The sequence below is a fragment of the Protomyctophum parallelum genome (assembly GCF_964188405.1).
Source record: "Protomyctophum parallelum genome assembly, chromosome: 10".
Lineage (NCBI taxonomy): Eukaryota > Metazoa > Chordata > Actinopteri > Myctophiformes > Myctophidae > Protomyctophum > Protomyctophum parallelum.
Genome location: NC_139704.1, coordinates 49,531,562 through 49,544,298, shown reverse-complemented (window position 1 = coordinate 49,544,298; position 12,737 = coordinate 49,531,562). Strand labels below are relative to the sequence as shown.

The following is a 12,737-nucleotide window of genomic DNA, read 5'->3' as shown; positions in this document are numbered from 1 at the left end:
CAACCACAAGTCGGCTATAATGAAACTTCACTTCAATCAATGTTTTCTTTCTTTTTTTTTTTTTTTGTGGTGGTTTTCGTTTTTTTAGCAAATTAACACAGTTGGAATGTTATAAAGAATGTTTTTTTTAATTCAGGTCAAACCTGCATGGGGGGGGGGGGGGGGGGGGGTCCTTGAAATGAAAATGTTTGAAAATCACTGTTAGAGCCGTAAAAAAAGAAGCCTCTCTTATTTCGGGGGTCCCTGGGGGTTCCACCCATCCTCTCTTATTTCGGGGGTCCTGGGGTTCCACCCATCCTCTCTTATGGGGTCCCTGGGGTTCCACCCATCCTCTCTTATGGGGTCCCTGGGGGTTCCACCCATCCTCTCTTATGGGGGTCCCTGGGGGTTCCACCCATCCTCTCTTATGGGGGTCCCTGGGGGTTCCACCCCATCTCTCTTATTGGGGTCCCTGGGGGTTCCACCCATCCTCTCTTATGGGGGTCCCTGGGGTTCACCCATCCTCTCTTATGGGGGTCCCTGGGGTTCCACCCATCTCTCTTATGGGGGTCCCTGGGGTTCCACCCATCCTCTCTTATGGGGGTCCCTGGGGGTTACACCCATCCTCTCTTATGGGGGTCCCTGGGTTCCACCCATCCTCTCTTATGGGGGTCCCTGGGATCCATCCTCTCTTATGGGGTCCTGGGGTTCCATCATCCTCTCTTATGGGGGTCCCTGGGGTTCCACCCATCCTCTCTTATGGGGGTCCCTGGGGTTCCACCCATCCTCTCTTATGGGGGTCCCTGGGGTTCCATCCATCCTCTCTTATGGGGTCCCTGGGTTCCACCCATCCTCTCTTATGGGGGTCCCTGGGGTTTCCACCCATCCTCTCTTATGGGGGTCCCTGGGGGTTCCACCATCCTCTCTTATGGGGGTCCCTGGGGGTTCCATCCATCCTCTCTTATGGGGGTCCCTGGGGGTTCCATCCATCCTCTCTTATGGGGTCCCTGGGGTTCCACCCATCCTCTCTTATGGGGGTCCCTGGGGTTCCATCCCATCCTCTCTTATGGGGGTCCCTGGGGGTTCCACCCATCCTCTCTTATGGGGGTCCCTGGGGGTTCCATCCATCCTCTCTTATGGGGGTCCCTGGGGGTTCCATCCATCCTCTCTTATGGGGGTCCATGGGGTTCCACCATCCTCTCTTATGGGGTCCATGGGTCCCCATCCTCTCTTATGGGGTCCCTGGGGTTTCACACATCCATTCCAGACCCCATTCATTTTTCCCATAGAGATTTCAATTAACTCAAGGATCGTCATGGTGAGTCATGACCATAAATCCTTTGATTCTGTCATTCTGCGCTATCCCCTGTGTGTGTGTGTGTGTGTGTGTGTGTGTGTGTGTGTGTGTGTGTTTGCCCAAAACAGATTAAATCAGATTTAATCACGGAGCAGCTTCCAACGATCTGTCTCTTTGCCAGACTCTCTCTCTCTCTCTCTCTCTCAGACAGACGCACACACACACACACACACACACACACATACGCACGCGCGCACACACACACACGCACACGCACACGCATCATTCATCATAATTCCTCGTGGGATCTATGATATTTTCCTTTAACGAGGTGATTAAACCGCATAATTGATCAGATTTCTCTCTCTCTCTCTTTTTGCCGGTCTAAACTATAGTGACGGAGGTTTTAAATCGACAAACAAACATCGGTATATCGGACGATATTGGCCTCGAACCGATTAAATCGATAACGTAATATATCGGATCACAACAAGTCCTCTTCAACGAGATACGAGCCGCCGGTATTTAAAATATGTCTTGAATGAGAAATGAGGTTATATTTAAAACACAGGATGTTCTGCACTTTGACCACAAACCACACCAACATCTGCCTGACCCGAGGAATGATCGCCATCGCAAACCTTCTGTGTGTGTGGCGTGCGTGCGTGCGTGCGTGCGTGCGTGCAGTGCGTGCGTGCGTGCGTGCGTGCCTGTGTGTGTGTGTGCGTGCGTGCGTGCGTGCGTATGTGCCTGTGCGTGTGTGTGGGGTCCTCCCCAGATGATCTCCGGAGGATTTTCTGTCCCAGATTCCTCTCCAAGAATCAGACCAAAACAATGTGGTGACGATATGGTCCAATCAGAACACCCCAGCCTGTCAAACCATGTGTTATACCATGTGTTATACCTCGGCGGTACTGTGAGTGTTCTGTTATCGTTCCCCATGCAGCCTATCCCAGTGTCTCAGTGGTATACTGTGAGTGTTCTGTTATAGTTCCCTCAGCCTATCCCAGTGTTCTCAGTGGTATACTGTGAGTGTTCTGTTATCGTTCCCATCAGCCTATCCCAGTGTCTCAGTGGTATACTGTGAGTGTTCTGTTATAGTCCCTCAGCCTATCCCAGTGTCTCAGTGGTATACTGTGAGTGTTCTGTTATAGTTCCTCAGCCTATCCCAGTGTCTCAGTGGTATACTGTGAGTGTTCTGTTATAGTTCCTCAGCCTATCCAGTGTCTCAGTGGTATACTGTGAGTGTTCTGTTATAGTTCCCTCAGCCTATCCCAGTGTCTCAGTGGTATACTGTGAGTGTTCTGTATATGTTCCTCAGCCTATCCCAGTGTCTCAGTGGTATACTGTGAGTGTTCTGTTATAGTTCCTCAGCCTATCCCAGTGTCTCAGTGGTATACTGTGAGTGTTCTGTTATAGTTCCCTCAGCCTATCCCAGTGTCTCAGTGGTATACTGTGAGTGTTCTGTTATAGTTCCCTCAGCCTATCCCAGTGTCTCAGTGGTATACTGTGAGTGTTCTGTTATAGTTCCCTCAGCCTATCCCAGTGTCTCAGTGGTATACTGTGAGTGTTCTGTTATAGTTCCCTCAGCCTATCCCAGTGTCTCAGTGGTATACTGTGAGTGTTCTGTTATAGTTCCTCAGCCTATCCCAGTGTCTCAGTGGTATACTGTGAGTGTTCTGTTATCGTTCCTCAGCCTATCCCAGTGTCTCAGTGGTATACTGTGAGTGTTCTGTTATCGTTCCCTCAGCCTATCCCAGTGTCTCAGTGGTATACTGTGAGTGTTCTGTTATCGTTCCCCATCAGCCTATCCCAGTGTCTCAGTGGTTATACTGTGAGTGTTCTGTTATAGTCCCCCAGCCTATCCCAGTGTCTCAGTGGTATACTGTGAGTGTTCTGTTATAGTTCCTCAGCCTATCCCAGTGTCTCAGTGGTATACTGTGAGTGTTCTGTTATCGTTCCCTCAGCCTATCCCAGTGTCTCAGAGGTATACTGTGAGTGTTCTGTTATCGTTCCTCAGCCTATCCCAGTGTCTCAGTGGTATACTGTGAGTGTTCTGTTATAGTTCCTCAGCCTATCCCAGTGTCTCAGTGGTATACTGTGAGTGTTCTGTTATCGTTCCCTCAGCCTATCCCAGTGTCTCAGTGGTATACTGTGAGTGTTCTGTTATAGTTCCTCAGCCTATCCCAGTGTCTCAGTGGTATACTGTGAGTGTTCTGTTATCGTTCCCTCAGCCTATCCCAGTGTCTCAGTGGTATACTGTGAGTGTTCTGTTATCGTTCCCTCAGCCTATCCCAGTGTCTCAGTGGTATACTGTGAGTGTTCTGTTATCGTTCCCCATCAGCCTATCCCAGTGTCTCAGTGGTATACTGTGAGTGTTCTGTTATAGTCCCCCAGCCTATCCCAGTGTCTCAGTGGTATACTGTGAGTGTTCTGTTATAGTTCCTCAGCCTATCCCAGTGTCTCAGTGGTATACTGTGAGTGTTCTGTTATAGTTCCCTCAGCCTATCCCAGTGTCTCAGTGGTATACTGTGAGTGTTCTGTTATAGTTCCCTCAGCCTATCCCAGTGTCTCAGTGGTATACTGTGAGTGTTCTGTTATAGTTCCCTCAGCCTATCCCAGTGTCTCAGTGGTATACTGTGAGTGTTCTGTTATAGTTCCTCAGCCTATCCCAGTGTCTCAGTGGTATACTGTGAGTGTTCTGTTATAGTTCCTCAGCCTATCCCAGTGTCTCAGTGGTATACTGTGAGTGTTCTGTTATCGTTCCCTCAGCCTATCCCAGTGTCTCAGTGGTATACTGTGAGTGTTCTGTTATAGTTCCCTCAGCCTATCCCAGTGTCTCAGTGGTATACTGTGAGTGTTCTGTTATCGTTCCCCATCAGCCTATCCCAGTGTCTCAGTGGTATACTGTGAGTGTTCTGTTATAGTTCCCCAGCCTATCCCAGTGTCTCAGTGGTATACTGTGAGTGTTCTGTTATCGTTCCCCATCAGCCTATCCCAGTGTCTCAGTGGTATACTGTGAGTGTTCTGTTATAGTCCCCCAGCCTATCCCAGTGTCTCAGTGGTATACTGTGAGTGTTCTGTTATCGTTCCTCAGCCTATCCCAGTGTCTCAGTGGTATACTGTGAGTGTTCTGTTATAGTTCCTCAGCCTATCCCAGTGTCTCAGTGGTATACTGTGAGTGTTCTGTTATAGTTCCTCAGCCTATCCCAGTGTCTCAGTGGTATACTGTGAGTGTTCTGTTATAGTTCCCTCAGCCTATCCCAGTGTCTCAGTGGTATACTGTGAGTGTTCTGTTATAGTTCCCTCAGCCTATCCCAGTGTCTCAGTGGTATACTGTGAGTGTTCTGTTATAGTTCCTCAGCCTATCCCAGTGTCTCAGTGATATACTGTGAGTGTTCTGTTATAGTTCCCTCAGCCTATCCCAGTGTCTCAGTGGTATACTGTGAGTGTTCTGTTATAGTTCCCCAGCCTATCCCAGTGTCTCAGTGGTATACTGTGAGTGTTCTGTTATAGTTCCCCCTCAGCCTATCCCAGTGTCTCAGTGGTATACTGTGAGTGTTCTGTTATAGTTCCCCCTCAGCCTATCCCAGTGTCTCAGTGGTATACTGTGAGTGTTCTGTTATAGTTCCCCAGCCTATCCCAGTGTCTCAGTGATATACTGTGAGTGTTCTGTTATAGTTCCTCAGCCTATCCCAGTGTCTCAGAGGTATACTGTGAGTGTTCTGTTATCGTTCCCTCAGCCTATCCCAGTGTCTCAGTGGTATACTGTGAGTGTTCTGTTATAGTTCCCTCAGCCTATCCCAGTGTCTCAGTGGTATACTGTGAGTGTTCTGTTATAGTTCCCTCAGCCTATCCCAGTGTCTCAGTGGTATACTGTGAGTGTTCTGTTATAGTTCCCTCAGCCTATCCCAGTGTCTCAGTGGTATACTGTGAGTGTTCTGTTATAGTTCCTCAGCCTATCCCAGTGTCTCAGTGGTATACTGTGAGTGTTCTGTTATAGTTCCCTCAGCCTATCCCAGTGTCTCAGTGGTATACTGTGAGTGTTCTGTTATCGTTCCCTCAGCCTATCCCAGTGTCTCAGTGGTATACTGTGAGTGTTCTGTTATAGTTCCCTCAGCCTATCCCAGTGTCTCAGTGGTATACTGTGAGTGTTCTGTTATCGTTCCCTCAGCCTATCCCAGTGTCTCAGTGGTATACTGTGAGTGTTCTGTTATAGTCCCTCAGCCTATCCCAGTGTCTCAGTGGTATACTGTGAGTGTTCTGTTATAGTTCCCTCAGCCTATCCCAGTGTCTCAGTGGTATACTGTGAGTGTTCTGTTATCGTTCCCTCAGCCTATCCCAGTGTCTCAGTGGTATACTGTGAGTGTTCTGTTATCGTTCCCCAGCCTATCCCAGTGTCTCAGTGGTATACTGTGAGTGTTCTGTTATCGTTCCTCAGCCTATCCCAGTGTCTCAGTGGTATACTGTGAGTGTTCTGTTATAGTTCCTCAGCCTATCCCAGTGTCTCAGAGGTATACTGTGAGTGTTCTGTTATAGTTCCTCAGCCTATCCCAGTGTCTCAGTGGTATACTGTGAGTGTTCTGTTATAGTTCCCCAGCCTATCCCAGTGTCTCAGTGGTATACTGTGAGTGTTCTGTTATCGTTCCTCAGCCTATCCCAGTGTCTCAGTGGTATACTGTGAGTGTTCTGTTATAGTTCCCTCAGCCTATCCCAGTGTCTCAGTGGTATACTGTGAGTGTTCTGTTATAGTTCCCTCAGCCTATCCCAGTGTCTCAGTGGTATACTGTGAGTGTTCTGTTATAGTTCCCTCAGCCTATCCCAGTGTCTCAGTGGTATACTGTGAGTGTTCTGTTATAGTTCCCTCAGCCTATCCCAGTGTCTCAGTGGTATACTGTGAGTGTTCTGTTATAGTTCATCAGCCTATCCCAGTGTCTCAGTGGTATACTGTGAGTGTTCTGTTATCGTTCCCTCAGCCTATCCCAGTGTCTCAGTGGTATACTGTGAGTGTTCTGTTATCGTTCCCTCAGCCTATCCCAGTGTCTCAGTGGTATACTGTGAGTGTTCTGTTATAGTTCCCTCAGCCTATCCCAGTGTCTCAGTGGTATACTGTGAGTGTTCTGTTATAGTTCCTCAGCCTATCCCAGTGTCTCAGTGGTATACTGTGAGTGTTCTGTTATAGTTCCCTCAGCCTATCCCAGTGTATCAGAGGTATACTGTGAGTGTTCTGTTATCGTTCCCCTGCAGCCTATCCCAGTGTCTCAGTGGTATACTGTGAGTGTTCTGTTATAGTTCCCTCAGCCTATCCCAGTGTCTCAGTGGTATACTGTGAGTGTTCTGTTATAGTTCCCCCTCAGCCTATCCCAGTGTCTCAGTGGTATACTGTGAGTGTTCTGTTATAGTTCCCTCAGCCTATCCCAGTGTCTCAGTGGTATACTGTGAGTGTTCTGTTATAGTTCCTCAGCCTATCCCAGTGTCGATTAGTTAACCTGTACCCTGTTATCGTTCCTCGTGTGTATTTTATACTCCTCTGGTTTTGGAGTTCCTTGTCAGATCATTGTTGTATAAATGGTAAACGGTGCATTTATAAAGCGCCTTTATCCAAGGAACTTTACATAGGTTGTGCATTGCATTCACCCATTCACACACCTTTACATAGATTGTGCATTACATTCACCCATTCACACACACATTCACACATCTTTACATAGATTGTGCATTACATTCACCCATTCACACACACATTCATACACCTTTACATAGACTGTGCATTACATTCACCCATTCACACACACATTCACACATCTTTACATAGATTGTGCATTACATTCACCCATTCACACACACATTCACACACCTTTACATAGATTGTGCATTACATTCACCCATTCATTTACACACACATTCATACACTGATTGCGGCGGAAGCCACGCAAGGCACCAACCAGCACATCGGGAGCAATTAGGGGTCCAGTGTCTTTGCTCAAGGACACTTCGACATGTGGACAGGAGGAGGAGCCGGGATGTATGGGTTTTGCTCCTGTATGTCACTAGTGTTTTTGGTAATCAACCTCCTGTGATTCTCTCTGCTCTGCCTCTCTGTCTCTGTCCTGTGTTTGGGTCCTACTGTATATAAACCTCCTGTGATTCTCTCTGCTCTGCCTCTCTGCCTCTGTCCTGTGTTTGGGTCCTACTGTATATAAACCTCCTGTGATTCTCTCTGCTCTGCCTCTCTGTCTCTGCCCTGTGTTTGGGTCCTACTGTATATAAACCTCCTGTGATTCTCACTGCTCTGCCTCTGCCTCTGTCCTGTGTTTGGGTCCTACTGTATGTAAACCTCCTGCCTCGCAGCGTGACACTTCTACCAGAGTAGAAATGATTGGCTTTGATAGTTACATAGATTTAGCTGTAGTGCACACACACACACACACACACACACACACACACGCACACACACACACACACACACACACACACACACACACACACACACACACACACACACACACACACACACACACACACACACACACACACACACACACACACACACACGTGCTGAACTGAAGTGACTGCAGGAGTCACTTGAATATGACTGAAGACACGATCATATTTACTGTGATGTTGGTAAGCTTATACATTTCATATCACAAACACCACATAGTGAAAACTCCTGCAACTGTAACCAGCTACAGCAGTGTTTTTTATGTCATTGTTTTATGAATCGTTTTTGAATTAATCAATATTACACGAGAGGGTGTGGTTTAATGTGATTATTGCCACGACAGGGATGCAGTCAGGAACGAGACGAAGTCGAGTTCCGCAAGCATCACTGAAGCAATTTTCTTTTAATGACAGATGTAGTCACTACGACCACAAATGTCCCAAGAAACTAGCTAGCCTAGCCATCCAGTTTGCTAGCGCTCTGGGAGAACAGAGCGGCTGAATTATTTGTTTTGATTAGGCGTGGAGCGGTGCTGGTTTGAACCACGGCTAGAAGGCTGTTTCAACCAATCACATTGCTTCCTCGAAACGACCTGTTGTATAATCGTTCATAATGAGAACGGCGATTCTAATTTGAATCGGTCCAACACCAACTCCTCCTTGCCCCGTTCCGCCATAGACCAGTGGTTCCCAAAGTGTGGTCCGGGGACCCCCAGGGGTCCTTGAGGGAGTTCCAGGGGGTCCCCAGCTAAATGATAGTTTGGAACCAAATGGACCCTTATATGTGTCTGTATAACTCTCAGAGTTAAATTAACATTGATTTTAGATTGATGTAAATTGGGGGTCCCAGAGAGAGGAATGCCATTAAATGGGGGGTCCGTAGACTAATGCATGTCAAACTGGGGGGTCCTTGATTTTTTTACGGGTTGAGAATCACTGCTATTGAGCCGTAAAATATTCTCTTATGGGGGTCTCTGCTGCAGACATGTCTTTTCAAATGGGGTGTCCGCGGAATAAGTGTCTTATTGAATAATAGTGAATAATAAGAGACCCACAATCCACCCATACTTTAAAAAATAATAATTCTAAACATAGCTTAAAAAAATGTCTTGTCTTATTTCCACGGGTATTTTTCTCTCTATGCCTTCATTAGTTTTCAATTGACTTTTTAAAGAAGGGTCTAATGTTGTTGTTTTTCTGTCTGGCCTTTGTTCTTTTGTATGCCCTTTTATAACACTCTCTAATCTGTAAATACGATGTGTTATTATTAGTACTATAGTACTATAGTACTAAGTACTAAGAATTATTATAGATCTGTTCTTTTGACAAGTGACAACCGTTGTACTACAGAGTATAAACGAACAAAGCCAGGTATAGCGTTGACAAAGTTAGGCGCACACACACACACACACACACACATCACGCACACACACACACCACACACACACACACACACACACACCACACACACACACACACACACACACACACACACCGACAGATGGGAGACAGCGTTAACTGGACCACTTGTAACTGAGTGTGTACAAATGTAATATGGGTCCATTGGGTTACATTAAGACTCTCTCAATGAAAGAGTGAGTGATGTTTCACTCAGCATTCAAATCGGACATATAGACCTTACTTACCCCTGGTTCTGTGTTCTGTGGTCCAACAGAACCTGTATGGTTTGGTTCTGTGTTCTGTGGTCTGTATAGGACTCCCAACAGAACCTGTATGTTTGGGTTCTGTGTCAGTAGAATCCAGGAGAGATCTAGTCTGAGTCCAATAGAGGTTCTGTTCAGTATAGAATCCAGGAGAATCCAGCTTCAGCCTCGCTTTGTTATTCTTCAGTAATTAACTGCTTCGAGGTGTGTGTGTGTGTATGTCTCTCTCTCTCTGTCTCTCTCTCTCTCTCTCTCTCTCTCTCTCTCTCTCGCGCAGCGCGCAGCGGACGGTTCTCGAGCCTGACTCCGCTCCACTTCCCACACACACACACACACACAGCAGGTGGAACCGCAGCCAGTCCGCTCCGCTCTGCTCTGCTCCTACTCCGGTTTCCAGATATATTTTCCGTCTTCACAACAAAAACAAAACTATAACAAACAGAACCGATCCAGATCCCGTCGCTGTGTTCGTAAAAGTCCAAAATGTGGATGGAAGTCGGCTCAAAGGAATACCCTCGGAGGGGAGAGGATGGTCAGAATGGATGTTCTGAAGTCCAGTTGGATGAACGGTCCAAGATGATGAGAACAGTCCAATAAGACCCAGTCCAAGGAACCGGATATTTCCCCTCCTGAAGATACCTAAAAGACCGTGACTGACCACCAGAATCCCGTCTTTAAAATCTAGTACGTATAGTATTAATGATAGTAAATCAGTGCTCAGAGCCTCCAGGTTCCTTAAGGTTCAAGTCCCAGCGGTGGTCTGGTGGCTCTCAGCTTCACCTCCGCTATAGACAGAGGAGAGTTCAGCCTCCACTGATGAGGTTCAAACTGCACTGGGATGGAAATTAACATCTCTCTCTCTCTCTCTGTATCTCTCCCCACCCTCTCTCTCTCTCTGTATCTCTCTCTCTCTCTCTCTGTATCTCTCTCTCTCTCTCTCTCTCTCTCTGTATCTCTCTCTCTCTCTCTCTGTATCTCTCTCTCTCTCTCTCTCTCTCTCTCTCATCTCTCTCTCTCTCTCTCTCTGTATCTCTCTCTCTCTCTCTCTCTCTCTCTCTCTCTCTCTCTCTCTCTCTCTCTCTCTCTCTCTCTCTCTCTCTCTCTGTATCTCTCTCTCTCTCTCTCTGTATCTCTCCCCCACCCTCTCTCTCTCTCACTGTGTGTGTGTGTGTGTGTGTGTGTGTGTGTGTGTGTGTGTGTGTGTGTGTGTGTGTGTGTGTGTGTGTGTGTGTGTGTGTGTGTGTGTGTGTGTGTGTGTGTGTGTGTGTGTGGTGTGTGTGTGTGTGTGTGTGTGTGTGTGTACACACACACACGTACGCGCGCGTGTCTTTTCTCTCTACCTCCCGCACCTCTCTCTCCCTCTTTCTGTGGTGTGTGTCTGCACGTGCACGTATGTCTGTCTGTCTCTCTCTCTCTCTCTCTCTCTCTCTCTCTCTCTCTCTCTCTCTCTCTCTCACCACACAGGTCACTGCCCACTTCCCATACTCACTTCCTGTTATTGTGACCGCGCTCTCCTTCGCCGCCCGGGGCTCCTGTCAGAGAGAGAGAGAGAGAGATGAAGGCGTGAATATATAGCAGATCTACAAGCTCTACAGGCTTGTAGATCTGCTACACCTTTGGCATCGGTGCCAACGTTGGCACAAAGGATGGTGATCACTGGCACACTGCACTGGCATGAGTGTGAGAGGAGTTTTGGTAAACGCTATTTCAAAATACGTATAGTCAAATAAATGAAGTCCCATCCTGCACATAATTCTACACAATCTGTGAGTCTGGGAGATTATCTTGAGGTTATTGCTATTGAGTCTAATGACCATTATAACAATGTCAGACATTTAAAAGGTTACATTTGTGGACAATCAAATCATGTGCATCTTGGATGTGGCGTCATTGAAATGAACGTTGACATTATTGGCACAACACTACCCGATTTCAAAAAGGTTGCCAGACCCCTGCTTCAGCCCATTCTGACCGGGCACCAATTTTGGTGTCGGCATCATGTTATGCTTTAGCTATTTAAAATAGCAGATCTACAAGCTCATATCGCGCCACCGAGTGGCGCGATATGAGCTTGTAGGTCTGCTATTTTTGAAAAATCGAAGAGCGACTGACATTTTTAGAATCTGATCTCAGGTCAGAATGGGTTCATCAGACCAGTGTGTGTCCGGCGGAAACCTCGTATGAATCTGATCTCAGGTCAGAATGGGTTCATCAGACCAGTGTGTGTCCGGCGGAAACCTCGTATGAATCTGATCTCAGGTCAGAATGGTTCATCAGACCAGTGTGTGTCCGGCGGAAACCTCGTATGAATCTGATCTCAGGTCAGAATGGGTTAGAGCACATCTGAGCCTTACGTGGTCCTGAGCCCCTCTTCCGTGATGAAAACACATGGAGAGAGAGAGGAGGGGGGGGGGGCAGGGGGTTAGGGGGGGGGGGGGTGAGAGGGGGTGAGAGGGGGGTGGGGGGGGGAGGGGGGGAGGAAGGGGGAGCGCACCGCCAGAGACCCCCAGAGAGAGGAATAGATTAATTATTCATGAGACAGAGAGATTAGAAGGATTAAGTTGAACAGGTTAGCGAGGATTATTTGAACCCTCCGAGATTTATACCCACATAGGGCTAGTCAATGTTTCACACCGCCGTGTGTGTGTGTGTGTATGTGTGTGTGTGTGTGTGTGTGTGTGTGTGTGTGTGTGTGTGTGTGTGTGTGTGTGTGTGTGTGTGTGTGTGTGTGTGTGCGCGTGCGCATGTGCGTGTGTGTGTGTGCGCGTGTGTGTTTCTATAATGCCAGTAAATGAGATGAGAGGATTTCTGCGAGGGAGAGAGAGAGAGAGACAGAGAGAGAGAGAGGAGAGAGAGAGTTACATGTTTATTATATTGTTTCATCTTGATTGACTTTTGCTTTGGCACTGTGAACGTATGTTTTCTCGTGCCAATAAAGCTCCTTTGAGTTGAACTGAGAGAGACAGAGAGGTGCATTCTTAGAGAAACCACTGTGTTGTATAAATGTCTTCCTATATTTAGTGGTTTCAGGATGACAAGATGAACTACTGAGCCCTCGGTGTGTGTGTGTGTGTGGGTGCCTCTTTTTCTGTGTGCGCGCCATGAGTGCATGTACGTGTGCAGTGTGCACGTGAGTGAGTGTGCGTGTGCACGTGAGTGCGTGCATGTGGGGTCCGGTCAGTTTGGATTTATCTAAGATAGATAGCCGGACAGACGGATTCACAGGGCAGAGAGACAGACAGACAGATTCACAGGGCAGAGAGAGAGACAGACAGACAGACAGACAGAGAGACAGGGAGAGAGACAGGGAGACAGAGAGAGACAGGGAGAGACAGACAGAGACAGACAGATTC

The 12,737-nt window shown here is 47.4% G+C and overlaps 1 protein-coding gene across 1 annotated transcript in view; it reads right to left on the bottom strand.

Moving 5' to 3' along the window:
- cdh5 (cadherin 5) overlaps nucleotides 1–10,088 on the bottom strand; it is a 78,112-nt gene extending 68,024 nt beyond the window's left edge. Inside the window, exon 1 of the mRNA XM_083774780.1 lies at nucleotides 9,367–10,088. The gene's annotated coding sequence lies outside the window, so the exon portion shown is untranslated. The remainder of the gene's footprint in view (nucleotides 1–9,366) is intronic.
- Nucleotides 10,089–12,737: the final 2,649 nt, after the last annotated feature.